This window comes from Bufo gargarizans, chromosome 6, assembly GCF_014858855.1.
Source record: "Bufo gargarizans isolate SCDJY-AF-19 chromosome 6, ASM1485885v1, whole genome shotgun sequence".
NCBI lineage: Eukaryota > Metazoa > Chordata > Amphibia > Anura > Bufonidae > Bufo > Bufo gargarizans.
The window spans coordinates 45520568-45533414 of NC_058085.1; positions in this window are offsets into that span (position 1 = coordinate 45520568).

A 12847-nucleotide genomic window follows, 5' to 3' on the forward strand; every position below is an offset into this window, starting at 1 on the left:
AGAGAATACTATCAAATCCCATTCATGAATACATTAGTCCTCTCCCCTAGGCATCCATTCATACTTAAGTTCCCATTTCTCATGATAATTTTCCAAGGAGTTTATGAATGCATCTCAGTTTACAAGCTCACCCCTTATTAGCAGGGAGCCACACAGCCCTATTATATCAAACAAGGTTTTAAAGGGCTTCTGTCACCCCCCAAAAGTCATTTTTAGTTTTTTGGCTACTTAAAATCCTTATACTGCAATTTTTCACTATATAGTGCTCTTACCCTTTTTCCTTCAGTAGTTTCTTTAAAAACGGCACTTTTATAATATGTAAATGACCTCTCTACCAGCAATTAGGGCGTCTACTTGCTGGTAGCAGCCACATCCTGCTTTAAAAAAAACGCCCCCTCCTCCTGTTGATTGACAGGGCCAGCGAGCGCTCTCGTCCCCTGGCTGGCCCTGTCTGCGTTCTAAATCTCGCGCCTGCGCCGTACCGGTCTTCAGTCGGCGCAGGCGCACTGAGAGGACGCTCGCTCGGCCGCTCCTTCCTCAATGCGCCTGCGCCGATGACGTCACATCTACACCCGGCGCAGTGACGTCACATCTACACCCGGCGCAGGCGCCGACTTAAGACCGGTACGGCGCAGGCGCCAGATTTAGAACGCAGATAGGGCCAGCCAGGGGACGAGAGCGCTCGCTGGCCCTGTCAATCAACAGGAGGAGGGGGGTGTTTATTTGAAAGCAGGATGTGGCTGCTACCAGCAAGTAGCCGCCCTACTTGCTGGTAGAGAGGTCATTTACATATTATAAAAGTGCCGTTTTTAAAGAAACTACTGAAGGAAAAAGGGTAAGAGCACTATATAATGAAAAATAGCAGTATAAGGATTTTAGGTAGCCAAAAAATGAAAAATGACTTTTGGGGAGTGACAGAAGCCCTTTAAATGAAACTCCACATTCAGCCCTACAGGTTGCAGAGTACCCAATTTATGAATCCATTCCACCTCGCGGTGATTAATCTTGGCGACAGGATCCTCTCCCCGCCATTTGTTGGTCACGCGTTCAACTCCAACAAATTTTAACCTGGATGGATTTTTATTATGTACCTTTTAAAGTGGGCTGAAACGCTATGTGTTCCCAGCCCTTTCTTTATATTTCTGATATGTTCCTGTATACGGGTTTTTAGTTTTCTCAGAGTTCGTTCCACATACTGGAGTCCACTTACCCCCGTAGTCTCACAGGACAATTCACCTCCAATCTTACAGGTACCAGCATTACTCATAGACACCACTTCATTTGCCCTTAGTTTTCTATCTTTCTTTTGATGGTTTTTGCACAGCAAGCAGAAACCGCACCATGTGAACACATGCTTTTTGACACCCTCATGTTTAAAAGGTAGACAACTATGCACCAAGTGGTCTTTTAAATTAGGTGCCTTTCTGAATATAAATTCTGGATTAGCAGGGATCATTTTTAAGAACTGACCAGTTTTTTCTTATGGTGTTTTTAATTAAACCCGCACTGCAGTTATATTGGGTAATAAATAAAAATGTATAATCCTTCTTATCTTGTTTTTCCATTTTTTTGGTATAGTTTTCCTGTTTTTCACTCTCTATTTCTTCCCTACATCTTTCTAGATCTTTATTTTTATATCCTCTATCCAGTAACTGCTCCTGTATCATATTGCTCTGTTCTCTATAGGTTTTTTTCTCTGTACAATTCCAGAACATTCTTTTAACCCCTTAAGGACCCTGCCATATTTCACCTTAAGGACCAGGCCATTTTTTGCAAATGTGTCACTTTGTGTAATTTTATGTAGTGATAACTTTAAAACACTTTTACTTATCCAGGCCATTCTGGGATTATTTTCTCGTCACATATTGTACTTTTTTATTTATAACAAATACCAAATTTACCAAAAATTTAGAAAAATTTCCAAATTTCAATTTCTCTACTTTTATAATAGATAGTAATACCTCCAAAAGTTATTACTTTAAATTCCCCATATGTCTACTTCATGTTTGGATCATTTTGTGAATGCCATTTTATTTTTTGGGGACGTTAAAAGGCTTATAAGTTTAGAAGCAAATCTTGAAATGTTTCAGAAAATTTCCAAAACCCACTTTTTAAGGACCAGTTCATGTCTGAAGTACCTTTGTGAGGCTTACATAATACACAGCATTTTTTATGGCCCTGATGTTCTATACCAGTGTATTACTGTACTGTGGCGGCAGCAGGGAGCGCACGGCGTCATAGCAACCAATGACGCCGTGCGCTCCTGCTCTCCAGGCCGCGGCCTTACAGAAATGGTTATCAAAAGGCATCGTGTGGTTGACTTCAAAGGATGCTAAAGCAAAAAACAAACAATGTACCAGTGCAGTGGCCGAATTTGGGGTGGCCCCAACGATACCGTCGAGGTGTCACCACGTGTTGCTGCTCTCAAGAAGAGATGGTAAGGCGTGGTGCACCCCAATGGGAAATAATTCCAGAGAGTCAGGGTCTGCAGTAAACCAGGGTGCTTCTTTACTGGAGGAATTCAGGTGCAAACCAATACAGGCAAGGCATATGGCTCCCTGGCAGAAGAAGGGTTTGATGCTGAGAAAAGGCCTGAGTTGGCTGTCCCTCTTTCTCTTCAGAAGCCTGGTACCCTGCACCAAGGCTGGTGATCCAGGGTCTGTGGCAGCGTATCCCCAGCTCAGTGTCTTCTTCTGGTCACTCAGTAGTCTGGCAGAGTCTCCTCTTCCAAGCACTGGTCCCTAACTGCAGCACACTAGGGGCTCTGACTGCTCTCCTTATATACAGTTTTTGCTAGACTAGAACCTTCTAGTGGGAGGAGTGGAGTGGAGAAACTCAGCACAAACAGATACATTGTTTCAGCTCCCGTCTGGTATAGACTTACATTAGAGCTTCAATAATACTCAATGACACAGCAGGTTTTCCAGACAAAAACAAGTTTCCAGAAATAACAACAGAGCTAAAGCCAGACATTTAAAAGGTCAGGCTGTCTGCTTTTTGGTGGTAAACAATGTCTGGGTTTTCCCCTCCAAAACATGGTGGTAAACAAGTCTGGGTTTTCCCTCCAAAACATGGTATTCTTTAAACCCTAGGGCAGCGGTGGAAAATTGCTAGCTTCTCAATCAAAGTTCTAACATTCTCTCAGTATTCAATAATCCTTTCCACAAAGCCATGTAAATACAGTGATAATTAACAGGATATATATCACAACATATAAAATGCAGGTACACAGTATTAAACAGTATAAGTTAACCCTTTCAAGAGAAATAAAGTAAGAAGTTTTAACTTTGCATATGGCAAATATCCACAAATGTCCAAATGGCAAAGTACTCCCTGCTCTAGGGGACTACACCAGCACTCTGCAAACACAAATAATAAATCCATACTCACTATAGAAAATATACTAATGCTGATGCTACATTATAAATGTGAGATTCTTGGTAAATGCTTTTTGTACAAATTCATTTGTGTCTGTCCGCCAATGACAAGGTGATCTCTTTAGGACAGGAACCTACACTAAATACTACCTCTGGTGGTGCCACTGTAGGTACCTGCATGCATGTAGAATCTGCATTCCCTGAACTTAATGGAGGCCAGAATGGCACCACTGAAGGTAGTATATAGTATAGGTTCCCGTCCTAAAGAAATAACTTTGTAGTTGGTGTACAGGCAGAAATGATTTTGAACAAAATGTATTTGCCAAGAATCTCACATCTATAATGTAGCATTAGAAAATATTTTCTATAGTGAGTATGGCCTGATTGTATTTACTTGATTTATTTGTGTAGCAGAGTGCTGCTGCATTGTTTGCTTTTGCGCTTACGGCTATGGCGACATGCACCTTCACACTGGGAGGTGCTGACTGACCCCCATTTCTTTCTTTCCAATGGATGCTGCCATACAAAATAACCATTGGAAGGATAATTTATACAGTGATGTCACATTGCAGGGATAATGTACACAGTGATGTCACATTGCAGGGATAATGTACACAGTGATGTCACAGTACAGGATAATGTACACAGTGATGTCACAGTACAGGATAATGTACACAGTGATGTCACAGTACAGGATAATGTACACAGTGATGTCACAGTACAGGGATAATGTACACAGTGATGTCACAGTACAGGGATAATGTACACAGTGATGTCACAGTACAGGATTATGAACACAGTGATGTCACAGTACAGGTCAATCAACACAGTGATGTCACAATACAGGTCAATGAACACAGTGATGTCACAGTACAGGATAATGTAGACAGTGATGTCACAGTACAGGGATAATGCAAACAGTGATATCACAGTACAGGGGTAATGTACACAGTGATGTCACAGTACAGGATAATGTACACAGTGATGTCACAGTACAGGATAATGAACACATGGTGTCACAGTACAGGATAATGTACACAGTTATGCCACAGTACAGGATAATGAACACAGTGATGTAACATTACAGGACAATGAACACAGTGATGTCACAGTACAGGATAATGTACACAGTGATGTCACAGTACAGGATAATGTACACAGTGATGTCACAGTACAGGATAATATACACAGTGATGTCACAGTACAGGATAATGTAGACAGTGACGTCAAAGTACAGGGATAATGCAAACAGTGATATCACAGTACAGGATAATGTACTCAGTGATGTCACAGTACAGGGATAATGTACACAGTGATGTCACAGTACAGGGATAATGTACACAGTGATGTCACAGCACAGGATAATGAACACAGTGATGTCACAGTACAGGACAATGTACACAGTGATGTCACAGTACAGGACAATGTACACAGTGATGTCACAGTACAGGATAATGTACACAATGATGTCACAGTAAAGGATAATGCACACAGTGATGCCACAGTACAGGTATAATAAACACAGTGATGTCACAGTACAGGATAATGAACACAGTGATGTCACAGTACAGGACAATGAACACAGTGATGTTACAGTAAAGGATAATGTAGACAGTGATGTCACAGTACAGGGATAATGCACACATTGATGTCATAGTACACGGATAATATAAATAGCGATGTCACAGTACAGGATAATGTACACAGTGATATAACATTATAGGATAATGTACACATTGATGTCACAGTACAGGGATAATGTACACAGTGATGTCACAGTACAGGGATAATGTACACAGTGATGTCACAGTACAGGGATAATGTATACAGTGATGTCATAGTACACGGATAATATAAATAGTGATGTCACAGTACAGGATAATGTACACAGTGATGTCACAGTACAGGATAATGTACACAGTGATGTCACAGTACAGGGATAATGTACACAGTGATGTCACACTACAGGGTTAATGTACACAGTGATGTCACAGTACAGGGATAACACAGTAATCATAAATCTGATGCCAGCATATGTAAAATATGCTAATTTGCATGTTATGCTAGTCTGCATTTATGTCTCCCAGAAAAGCAGAGCAACATTGGTTGGACAACAATACTCCTCATACATACTAGATGGTCTCCCTAATGAGAAAGAGCTACCGCAAGACCCAGACAAAGGTCACTCAGCGTGACATCTGAGGCTACCATTTAGGCCTTTCAGGGGTTAATCAGGGTAAAAAAATAATAATAAATACTTACCTTATCCATTTGATTGCACAGACGTCGCTGAGGCCATCTTCATTGAAGACACCACGCGAATTCTTGCACACGAGATTTTGCACGGTATCTTCAATCAAGAATACCGCGACAGCCTTTTCATGCGCAAATGGATGAGGTGATTATGTATTTTTTTATTTTACCGCCATTTCAGGGAAAATTGATTCGTTACCATGAAGCGCGATTAAATTCGGCTTCACAGCGAATCAAATTTTTCCTGAAATTCTGATCGAAGTCAATTCATTTGACTTCGATTCGCTCAACACTACATGTCATTATTGACCTCAATACATGACTTTACAGAGGGTTGGAGCATCATTCACCAGGACCTGTCTTCAAGCTATAGGTCAAGGCAATGAAGCAGAATACTACAAGTCTTTATCTAACTCTGATTTCCACTAGAGGGGCTACTAGACAAAGGTCACCAAAGTCTTGGGGGACGCTCACGAGGAATGCTGAAGTCAAGCAGCTTATAAAAACCAATCCATTAAAAGGGGAATTGTTTAAAACCACTGTGCCTTCGAGCAAAGAGAATTCTGGCCTTAATGACCACGAAGTACGTCTGCTCTACTGCTGGACATCAATAGTTTTTGATTTCTTAAATAGTCTCCTTTAAGAAATTGTTCACAAAGAACAAGACAACGTAGGTTGTGCTAAAGGACCAGACAGAAGACAATCTGTTTTCTCCATATCAATATTTAGAAGTCTGTATGTTTCTTTTGCAATCACCATAAGAATGCGATGCAGATGATAATACATCCTCCTGCGCGGAAATATATGACCCTTTCAACAAATAGCTGGTTAAGTAATTAAGATGATTTGATTTCAGATGGTCAGAATAGGGAAAAAAGCCGTTGTGTCCTTCAAAATAGCATTCAGAACAGCTGAACCTGGAAAGAATAAATGGTTCCTGATGAAACTGTCGTCGGACCACCTCTTCCAAATGCCATCTTTAACGCCTCATGCAGTGATTCCAGAACATGTTTTCACCAGCAGATGTTTAGAAGTCCCATCTGATTACCTGTAGACTCATCTTGTCTCCAGATGAACCTACTACCAAGTCTTCATATTTTTTTCATCCTTTCGTGTTGATATTTTAAGTGCAGTTTTATTGCATGTAAACTCTTGAAGATGCTGAATGCTTACTGCTGTTACTTCTTGAAGCAGTACATCATCCATGCACAGGATAAAAATTTGTAATGTACTTACTGTCCTGAAATTGTGTGGTTTGGCCACTCGGGAAACTGGACAAAAGAAACTCCTCTTCTAAAAATCCAGCTTCTGCCAAGGTCATGTCCTTTACCTGGTTTCTGTCCTGAGCTATGAAAGAGGGGTAATTTCCGCTGTGGACGGTGCCAGAAATATTCTTCTCACTGCTTCATGTGCCCATGAGGTCGATCCAGGAGACTGCGCATGCGCCAGGGAGAGGAATTGTTCTGGCCCTGTCTGTATGAGGCTGAATCGGGGAGCATGATATCAGTAAAGAATCCAGTTCTTAACAGCTCTTATAGCCTCCTGCCTTTTTGGAAGGAGAAATAGCTCACATTTCTCACTTAGAGAATTATTTCACATGGGTTTCAATGTCTCCTAGTAAAACATTTACAATTGTAATCTCCAATAAACTGATATTTATGGTGTCAGTGACTTGAAAACAAACCAAGGTCATGGTGATTTAATGTGCCATTACTGACCTCAATGCATAACTCCACACAGAGTTGAAGAACCACAGAACATAACCTGTCTTCAAGCTACTAGTTTAGTCAAGGCAATGAAACAATAGATTATGAGACCAAGAGATGGCTCATGCACCAGGGAGAGGAATCATTCTGGTCCTGTCTGCTTATACTGTGCAAGAATGACTGATGAAGACCATGGTAAGAGGTTAAACCACCGAGAATCATCTGCCTTATTTCTTGTTTTATCTCAAGTACTGTGCAGGAAAACAAAAGTGCTGGCATAGACTAATACTCTGGAATAGATACAATTGTTGGGGGTGTCCCTAATGTTCTTGTTCTAGTCTCTGCTTAAAAAAAAAGTGTTTCCTTAAACCCAAAATGGACTCCTTCCATTGTAGGATTTACCAAGTGGCCGAAAGACACATACTTGGTATCCATTTTTTCCAACAAGCCTCACCATGAGCTGTTCCGAGAGTAAAAACGTAATGAATGTTTTCAGAATTTTTGTGCTTTTTTTTTATACTTTCCATTTATTCTAAAACAGGAACACTTCTGGTTCTCATCATGGCTGACAATTTGTTGAGAAAAGAGAAAAAGAAGTTCATTTTCCAGCAAGAAATATAGCTTTTTATTAGAGGCCATGTCCTTGGATATCATAAATATGGCAGTTAACTGTCAGAACTGACAAGGACTGGGAGCAGAGATCCAAAAAATATGCTTCTGGGAAGCATCTTATATTAGTTTTGGTAATCTTTGACAAGATGAATTAACACAGGAATAGGATACCTCCCATTGTGCTCAAAGTAAGCGTATCTATTGTGATAAACTTCCTCCCCTTATATTCTGCTCCCAATCCCAAATGTTCCGATTTTCAAGGGACAGGGGTATGCACAGAGGGATGAGGGGCCCATTGCAAAATCCAAATAGGTCTCATTGTTGCATGCTGCCACAATAGTCCCTCAACCAAGTTTAAAGGTTCTAAAGTTTTTCCCTCAATACTTTGTAGGACAAAAGAAAGACAGTACTCTCTCTTTTGATGAGGTGCTTGCAGATGAAAGAACATAGGATTATGGGAAACCCCATGCACAAAGGCGTAGAATGGACTGGTACGCAGTGACATCTGTGGGCACATCCTACAGTCTTCTCCTCTAGAAATAGCATATGACTTCAGCTCAGGTCCTCTGAATAGGGTTGTTTTGGTGGCAGACACAAGGATTTTGAAAGACTTAATTAGAAGACAGTTACTGAAATTTACAAAAGAAATCTACTGCATGGGAACTCACCCTTAATATGAAGATAGAGCAGATTCGACTTCTCTCACCCCTGATGATAGGGGGAAGCAATGTCCAGACATGCAAGGTCCGTCACATAGGGAGCTGTTCTAACAGAGGGGCACTCTGTTCTAGTATATGGAGGGGATCCTGAGCTTGGCACCCTCCTCTGTGATGTCAATATATCCTAATAAGGCTGCAAGGTGATGGCAGGATCAACAAAAGCTGGTCCCAAAACTGTTTTATTGGACCCGATGTATGCTCCTCAAGAGTTGTGATGAAAGATCACATCTACAACAACTAAGGCCATACCACATGAGAGTTGCCTGGAGAGCTAAGGGCATGCAGCTGAGAGCTTAGAAGAGACCAGACACCCCTCTAGCAGTGGAAAGGTATGCCCTCATCACCCATTGTAAGTGAAAATGTTCAAGTATTTGTGTCTCTCCTTCAAAATAATTTTGTTCCCTTGTTTGTTGGTCACGATGTCTTCCGAAAAGACATAACAAAAAATATATAAAAATATAAGATGATTTTTCTTCTTACAATCCAGTGTTTTTGCTATCACAGACGTATAATATTTGCCAGCAGTACAGACTGATGCTTTGATTTAGAAGTGTTGCCTATAAAAAAAAGACAAAAAGCATTTTTTCCAGACTCACATGTTATCGGAAACATGGAAAAAGTGATTGCAAGGCTTTTTCAAAGTGAAAACGAGTTTGGATAAACACTTCTGATTACTGACAGACTTGTGGAAAATAGCTTTTCTATCCTGCTCAGAGGACAAGAGATAGAGAAGGAATGATATTGGGGCTGCCAGGTGCCTCTGCTTAGTACTGAGCCTGAGGAATATTGAGAAAGAAGTCTACAAATATCAGTCGTACGCAACAAAAGGGGGGATTTTAAGGTGACTTTGTGGAGGTGATCTAAGGCAGTGGTTCTCAACCTGAAATATGTGTACCCCAAGGGCTGAGGGGGTACTTGGGATTGCCCTGGCATCAAGCAATGTTCATCTGCTGTTTGCTAGGACCTCTCAACATTCAACTGTATTGTCGTCCTCAGGATGGGGTGGCTGTGGTCGGGCATGGGAGGCAATGTCTTCCTGCCCCACCTTTCACTCTCATGGGTCATAGGCACTAACCCTGAACCATATTAGAAGATGGCGCAGGCAAAACAATTCACCATCATCATCCGGACTGCCTGGGCCAAACTGCAAGCAGCTGGGAACGCAGTCCAGAAGAGGTCTGTATCTTGCACCGCATCGCAGACAACAGCATGGAAATGCATAAGTTATTTTCCTTTGACACCTTGTAACAGCATGATATTGGGCCACTATAGGGCATTCATTACTATAACCCTTTGCTATGGTGGGTATTAGTACTACAGGTGGCTGGGACATAATATGGGGGTTGTATTGCTACTGGGGGCATTTGTGCTACTGGAGGCACAATACTTCTAGGACATACTATGGAGGCTTTATTATTACTGGCATAACTATGAGGGGGCATTTATTTTCTACACATTGTGGGAGCTTTATTAGCACTATGGTGGGTGTCATTACTACTGGGGGACTTTAAGGGATATTAGTACTATTGAGGGCATTATACAGGGACATAATTATTACTGGGGCACATAATGGGGGCTTAACACTGCTGGGGCCATTATGGTGGGCTATATAAGTACTGAAGGTCACTGTGGTGGGCTTTATTACTACTGGGGGCAATATGGTAGAATTTGTTACTACTGGGGTAATATAGTGTGTATTAGTACTACCGGGGGCACTATAGGCGGGCCATCTGGGGAAAGCTAAATCCCCTATCAGTATGTCTTTTGAGTGTGGGACAAAAAACTGGGGTGCCCAGAGGGAACACACACAAATATGGAGAGAACATACAGGCTCCATACAGATTTAGTCCTTCGCTGAATTCGAACCCAGGACCTGAGCACTGACAGGCACCAGTGCTAACCACTGGGGGCATTATGGAGGGTTTTAGTACTACTTGGCGCACTATAGAGGTAATTATAACTACTGGGGGAATTAGGGTGAGCTTTATTACTACTGGAGAACTATGGGGAACAGTATTACTACTATGGGTTCTATTGGGGCATTATTAGTTCTGGGGCACAGTGGGGAATATTATCACTACTGGGGGCACCCTAGGGGCACTACTGCTAATGAGGGCACTCTCGGAGAGAATAGTTATTATTGGTGGGACTTTAAGGAGCACTTTTACTGTTGGGAGCACCCACAGTATCAGCTTAGCTCAATTATTTTTGGGTACATTATGTTTACAACAATATTAGCGTCAGGGACACTGTTTGCTAGGTGCAGTTATTTTTTAGGGCACTGTCTGCCAATAATTATTGACGGAAGCACTGTCTATGCGGTACTATTATATTCAGGGGGACTGTTTCTGCAATATAGTTTTGGGGAGCACAGCAGGCACAGTATTGGGGGAGTAGCAGGATGGGGTGCTGAGAAGGTGAGGAGGACGAGGGAATAGAAGGAACCTAAGATATCTGTGTGACAAACTGTGCAAAGATGAGACATGGCTGAAAGAAGCCGTCACGATGGTCTGGTCCAAATGAAGAAGATGAGGAAAGAGAACGTCTACATCAGAGGAGATATCACTGGATGTAAGAGGTACGTAGTGCAATGTTCTTCTGTATGTTTGGTAGAGCGGAATGTAATTTAAAAAGTAATAGACATCCATCATAGGTCCTAATTAGTGCTGCATGCTGTGCTATTCATTCTGTCAAATCTGAAGGAACTGCTATCAGAGGCTTAGAACAAAACCTATGACAGCGGCGTGAGCATAGCCTTTTAAATGTTAACATTTATCACTGTTTCCTTGGGGGTACTCAGTTAGAAGTTCTTCAAACGATATTGGGTTATAAGCCAGATGTCCAGCTACCGGTGTTCTACTGACCTCACGCCATCGCTCTCTAAGGCTATCATGGTGCACAGAAAGACAGCAATGGCGGCTGTAACTGAGGTATCTCCTCTTCAATGATCAGTCTCAAGGGAATGTAACACCGGTCCTACTCCCGGGGTTATAGTGTGGGGTGGTATAATGTACGGTGGCTGGACACCTCCAGTCTTCATTTCAGGTACACTAATAGAGATGTCGCGAACATAAAATTTTCCGTTCGTGAACGGCGAACGCGAATTTTCGCAAATGTTCGTGAACGGGCGAACCGGGCGAACCGCCATAGACTTCAATAGGCAGGCGAATTTGAAAACCCACAGGGACTCTTTCTTGCCACAATAGTGATGGAAAAGTTGTTTCAAGGGGACTAACACCTGGACTGTGGCATGCCGGAGGGGGATCCATGGCAAAACTCCCATGAAAAATCACGTAGTTGATGCAGAGTCGGGTTTTAATCCATAAAGGGCATAAATCACCTAACATTCCTAAATTGTTTGGAATAACGTGCTTTAAAACATCAGATATGATGTTGTATTGATCAGGTAGTGTAAGGGTTACGCCTGCTTCACAGTGACAGACCAAACTTCCCGTTTAACGCACCGCAAACAACCGCAAACAGTCCATTTGCACAACCGCAAACTCCCCATTTGCACAAGGTTGGATACCAAGCTAGCCATGTCCCGTTCCTTGTCCTCACTGACGTCATTAAAGGTCTCTTCCTCCACCCAGCCACGTACAACACCAAGGGTCCCCGAAAGGTGACAACAAGCCCCCTGGGACGCCTGCTGTGGTTGGTCTTTCACCTCCTCAAAGCAACCTTCCTTCTCTGACTCCTCTTCTTCAGACTCCTCTCTCTGCATTACCGCAGGTCCAGCAATCGACGACGACAAGGCTGCTTCTAGTGGTGATGGTGACCACAACTCTTCCTCTTCATGCTCATCTACGGCCTGATCCAGCACTCTTCGCAGGGCACGCCCCAGAAAAAATGCATATGGGATGAGGTCGATGATGTTGCCTTGGGTTTGACTGACTAGGTTTGCCACCTCCGCAAAAGGATGCATGAGCCTACAGCCATTGTGCATGAGCGTTCAGTAACGCGGCCAAAAAATACCCAGCTCCGCAGAGGCTGTCCTCTTTTTTCTTTTATTAAAAAAATCTGTTCTTAACAGTTTAATCTCTGTTTTGTCCCCTATCAGGGGCCGGTGTATGGAATAGATTTTAGGAATCGGGAGATGGAAAAAGATGCTTGGTCGGTCCTCTTACTTCCAATTTGGGGCACTGCACGTGCGCCGTGCAATGTACTGTGCTACCAGATA